The sequence below is a fragment of the Coenobita brevimanus genome, chromosome 23, assembly GCF_032717465.1.
Source record: "Coenobita brevimanus isolate Jiangsu-jjx chromosome 23, ASM3271746v2, whole genome shotgun sequence".
NCBI classification, from domain to species: Eukaryota; Metazoa; Arthropoda; class Malacostraca; order Decapoda; family Coenobitidae; genus Coenobita; species Coenobita brevimanus.
In genome coordinates, this window is record NC_136976.1 from 41,278,498 (window position 1) to 41,284,430 (window position 5,933).

A 5,933-nucleotide genomic window follows, 5' to 3' on the forward strand; every position below is an offset into this window, starting at 1 on the left:
AGGAAGGCTCACGCCATACTCTCATTAAGGATTTCACGACTTTCACAAAATGCATGTTTGCTTATGACTTTGCCATCCTTGTTTTAAATCAGTCAACTAAAGAACATCCGTTTTATTCATATTATTGCTATCTTCAGATGACTCTTCAACCCAGGGGAAACTTGCGAGGGAGAACTGTTAGATACGGCCTTAATTAATTTCTTCACTACAAAATGGCTCTCTTAAGCTGAATCAACAACATACTTTAGCAGCGAAACGTAATGAAGGGGACGCTTTCAGGTGAATGGGGTTAGTGACGATCACATACTGAATGCTAGCTTATATTATACCGAGTTCTGTTGTATGTATACGATTTCAACTCAGCATTTTCAAAAGCTTGCGTCCTTCGAACCGGATTCGAACCAGTGACCTATGGATGTCTGTCATCAACCACTACAGTCCACCGCTCTACCAACTGAGCTATCGAAGGCGGTGGAAGCGAGGAAAGTTGACCGCAAAGTGACGCAGCGAGTTGGAAGGGGTGAGGGATTAGAGAAGTTTGGCAGGGAAGGAGAAAGAGGAAGAGAGCAGAGAATAAAGGCAATAGAATTATAAAATAGGAACAGAGGTGAGAGAGGAGAAGGGAAGGGAAGGAAAGAGGCTGAAGAAAATGTGGATGGTAAGATGATGAACAAAATGAAGGACGTGGAGGAGGAGGAGGAGGGAGAGAGAGAGAGAGAGAGAGAGAGAGAGAGAGAGTAGGATGGGGGGGAGGATGATTTCGAAATGGTATCGAGTGAAAAGTATTGTGTTGTACTGCACGCAATGCAGTGGGGAATTTGATGATTCATGTGGAGAATTTGTTGGTATGGAATGGATCTGTAGACAGAAAATGTGCTTCAGGGATGGGATTGAAAGATAATTGAGACGGTGATGGTTGTGGGACGGAGGTTGTGGAAGTGCGATGTTATGCAGGAAAAAAAAAAAATGTTGCCGATAGGAGGTGGGCTGGAAGGTGTGTCGCAGAGGGTGGAGTGGAAGATGTAAACTTTGGCTGCAGTGTGGAGTAGGGAGTGGTGGGAAGAGAGTGGAGTGGGTAAATGCATCATGTGGTAGTGATAAAGGGCCGTATTTTTCCTGCTGTGGAAGATGTCTTATCATTTCTTCCTTGCCAGTTCGCTTTGTGCATTACGCCTTAACTCTATGTTATTATTTTTCACTCTTTTAAATATCGCCGTAGATTGTATCAGTAAGATATAATATAAATTTAAGGCTTAATGTACAAAGTAATATCTCAGGAACAGGTGTTTTTGAAACCTATGGTCGTTTGCTTTAGTGTGAAGATGCAAAGTGGGATGGTACAGTCCCAAATTTTTATGATTATTTTTGATGAGTGTGACGATGATGGAACACATTTAGCCCTCCTATATGGCTGCTGACTGCGCTCTGTAATGTGGGATGCAGGCTGACCATACCTATTAACCATAGGTGTTCCATAAATGACCTTCAAATATTGGGGGTTTGCATTACCCTTTGCGATTTAAGGTTGATGCACACGGCCTGAAAGCCAAGGTTAATTTGAAGTTGAATTCGTCCTTAACATAGTAGCAAGAACCAAGAAGCTGAACTGTCGTCATAACGATACTTTCCGTAGTACCATGGGTCGTATGCTGAGTAACTTTGGAGATGGTAAGGCACCTGCCTTCGCGATTTATTAGGTGCATTTCACCTCAGCATGACCTAGTATGTTACTGAGATAAGCTAAGTTGCTATTAGAACAATAAATAAGTGAGGGAAAATATCAAAATACAATATGCAGAACAAGTAGCTAGTTGAAAAGTGATACCGAGTGTCATGTGCAACTTAGATCCAAAATGTTTGTCCTTCGAACCGGATTCGAACCAGTGACCTATGGATGTCTGTCATAGAACCAACTACAGTCCACCGCTCTACCAACTGAGCTATCGAAGGCGCTGAGAAAGGAGAAAGTGGAACGCGGAGTGACGCAGCGAGGTGGTAGGGAGGGATGGGTGCCCACTTTTCTCGGGCCCTTGGCAGGTACCGAACCCTGCGAGGCTTCTGAAGTTTTGCCAGCGAGTAAAAATAAAGGATGAGAAACAGCTAATTCTTGCCAACCCTCTCCCATTCACGTAACACCGCCGGGAATACTGGGTTTTTGGTTACCGTCCAATGGATTCCCGGATTCCCAGAAACCATCAGACTTGACATTCAGCGTAGATACCGTACTGAGTGAGTGGATGATGGGCGTCTTCCTATTCCTCTCCTCCTACACACACACACACACACACACACACACACACACACACACACTCTCTGTCTGTCTGTCTGTCTGTCTGTCTCTCTCTCTCTCTCTCTCTCTCTCTGCCACCACGCTAGTATATTTAGCTGAAGCGAAAGCACTCGTACTGAAGAGGTAAGAAAAGTCTTCATTACTTATTCAGTACAGTGTCACATTTTGTTATTCATTCTTGCAACTACAGTGTAATCTTGTAGGAATGCCTCTGGAACCGATCTGTTAAGTGCATGCCCAAGGTCAGAAACAAACAAGCAAAAAATATTATATATATATATATATATATATATATATATATATATATATATATATATATATATATATATATATATATATATATATATAATATTTTTTCCTTGTATATATATAATATTTTTGTTTGCTTCTGGCTCTGGGCATGCACTTGACAGACCGGTTCCAGATGCATTCCTACATGCCACGCACTTTCAAATGTCACCAGTTTGAATACAGTAAGTTGTGAAAGAACGTTGTACTGTGCTTGTACTATCCATATTGTGTTTAACCCTTCAGTTCGCTGACTTTTTTGTTGTTTGTTGTATATGCTACCACACAGTTTTAATCATCTTAGAAGGCCTGATGAATGGGAATAGAGAGAGCAGAGCGGCTGTAAACATGATTGGTTTTCGGGGTGTGCAGAGAAGGAATGCAGTGCCAGGAGACGTGACACTCGCACAGGTGAAGAGTGCTGTGAAGCGGCTGAAAAATGGGAAATCAGCTGGGGTTGATGAGGTGTATGCAGAGATGTTTAAGTGTAGTGGAAAGAGTGGAATGAAGTGCTTGTTGGAGATATGTAAGAAGGCATGGATGAGTGAAACTGTGCATGCAGAGTGGAAAAAAGCTTTGATTGTTCCCCTGTACAAAAATAAAGGTGACCGAAGTGAGTGCAAGAATTATCGTGGCATAAGTTTATTGAGTGTGGCAGGGAAGGTATATGGAAGAATTATTATAGAGAAAGTAAGAGAGATATAAGAAGCCCTAGTGAGTGATGAACAGGGTGGCTTTAGGAGTGGCAGAGGATGTGTGGATCAAGTATTTGCAGTGAGACAGATAGCAGAGAAGGCTTGTGAGAAGGACCACAAGGTATTTATGGCATTCATGGATCTGGAAAGAGCATATAACAAAGTAGACAGAGAGGGATTGTTTTTTGCGTATGTGTGGTGTAGATGGTAAGCTGCTAGGTGCTGTCAAGAGTTTTTATGATGGCAGCGAAGCTTGTGTAAGGGTAAATGGGCATCTATGTGAATGGTTCACGATCGATGTGGGAGTACGACAAGGTTGTGTGATTTCCACATGGTTGTTCAATATATATATATATATATATATATATATATATATATATATATATTTATATATTTATATATATATATATATATATATATATATATATGTATATATGTATATATATATATATATATATGTATATATGTATATATATATATATATATATGTATATATATATATATATATATGTATATATATATATATATATATATATATATATATATATATATATATATATATATATATATATATATATATATATATATATATATATATGTATATATATATATATATATATATATATATATATATATATATATATATATATATATATATATATATATGTATATATATATATGTATATATATATATATATATATATATATATATATATATATATATATATATATATATATATATATATATATATATATATATATATATATATATATATATATATATGGATGGATGGGGTGATGAGAGAAGTAAAAGCACGAGTAATAGAGAGAGAGATGGTGTTAGTAATGAATGGTGATAGATGGAATTTCTCATATTTGTTGTATGCTGATGATGCGGTACTGCTTGCAAGTACCGGACAAGAACTTGGTAGGCTAGTGCAGAGTTTTGCTGATGTCTGTGAGCGTCGTGCCTTGAGAGTAAATGTAGAGAAGAGTAAAGTGATGGTTATTGAGATAGAAGGTGACTCCCAGTGTGATGTCACAGTGAATGGAGAGAGACTGGAATTGGTGAGAGAGTTCAAATACCTGGGTACAGTGATAGAAAAGAGAGGAAAATGTGCAAAAGAAGTTGAAAGTAGAGTGACACAAGGAAGAAAAGTAACTTGTGCAATGAAGACCTTGATAAGAAACAGAGGCTTGAGTGTTGCAGCTGCGCGAGACTTACATGAGGGAGTGTTAGTGCCAACTTTAACATATGGGTGTGAAACTATGGTATGGCATGAAAATGAAAAGTCAGGAGTAAGAGCAGTAGAGATGGGACTGCTGAGGAATGTATGTGGAGTACAGAGGGTGGATAGGATACGAAATAATGTGATTCGTGAAAGGTGTGGAGTGAGGACGTAGGTGGACACCAGAATCGAAGAGTGTCCTGAGATGGTATGGTCATGTGGAAAGAATGGATAACATTAGAGTGGTAAAAAGGGTATATCTGAGCGAATTTGAAGGAGGGAGGAGGCGAGGTAGGCCAAGGAGAAGGTGGAGAGATATGGTGGATGAGTGTTTGAGAATGAGAGGTTTGGAAGTCGGTGAGGCTAGGGAACTGACAAGAGATCGAGCTGGCTGGATGAATGTTGTGAGAAGAAGTGCATGATCAGGGATTTTGGCACCCCTTGTGAACATGGCAGAGTCCTGGTTGACTCAATCGGATAAGTTTGTGTGAAGCTGCAGTATGTGGTGAATGTTTTTGGTGTATCCGGTAGAGCCAGGATTCCGGGGGCTTGAATGATGAGTGAATGGAAGCGTGGCCTATTTGGACTGGGCAAGTTTGTGCTGTGTGGACATTGCTACTCCTCACCCTACCTTTGGGTGAGAAAGGAGGTCCGGATGATGATGATGATGATGAGAAGGCTCCCTAGTCCAGAACTTAATGCAAGAGGTTTAGTGGACGGGGGAGCCTTTTTTGCTATCCTTGTCTTATGTAATCAGTTTTGTCAGATTTTTCTAGGCGCTGACTAGCATGGGCCAACTGCCCTACTGTAGTTATCCTCTCTTCTTTTATTCTTATGTTCAGTGCACTATATACTGCCACCAATTCAACAAATTTGCCTTAAGGTGAATAAAATCGTTGGAAGATATCATCACCATCATCATCATCACCATCAACCGGCCTCTTTTTGCCAGCTGCAGGTGGGGTGAGGTAGAGTCCAGAAAACAAGTTAAGGAAAGAATATGATGTTGGGAAAAATAATCAACAGCATACTCAGTGAAATGGGCCATATACTCATTCATGCACCATTCAATACCCTGAAATCCTTACTTTACTTATAATAGGCACACCTGTTGACATGAAGCTTCATAATTACCTATTATACAGATTCAATCTGACAAACTAGTTGCCAAACCCTTGTCATACACTCCTTCGTCGAAACTTCATCCAAGCAGGTGGATCCCTTGACAGTTCTCCAGCCTCCATTCCTTTCTTTCTCACACATATTTACCATATCTATCCACCTTCTTGGTTCATCACGCTTCCTTTCACCTTCATAATCAAGTATGCCCTTTTCACCATCCCATTTATACTCATTATACCGATATGACTGCTTATAACCATACCATCAAAGCACGCTGTCTCCAAGAATAAAATAAGAGAATACGTCATC

At 39.7% G+C, this 5,933-nt stretch overlaps 2 non-coding genes across 2 annotated transcripts; both read right to left on the reverse strand.

Moving 5' to 3' along the window:
* Positions 1-381: 381 nt before the first annotated feature.
* TRNAY-GUA (transfer RNA tyrosine (anticodon GUA)) lies at positions 382-469 on the reverse strand. Its single transcript is given in 2 exon segments — positions 382-417; positions 433-469. It is a non-coding gene; the product is annotated as a tRNA-Tyr (tRNA).
* Positions 470-1,860: 1,391 nt separating this feature from the next.
* On the reverse strand, positions 1,861-1,950 carry TRNAY-GUA (transfer RNA tyrosine (anticodon GUA)). The gene is given in 2 exon segments: positions 1,861-1,896; positions 1,914-1,950. It is a non-coding gene; the product is annotated as a tRNA-Tyr (tRNA).
* Between the last annotated feature and the right edge of the window lie 3,983 nt (positions 1,951-5,933).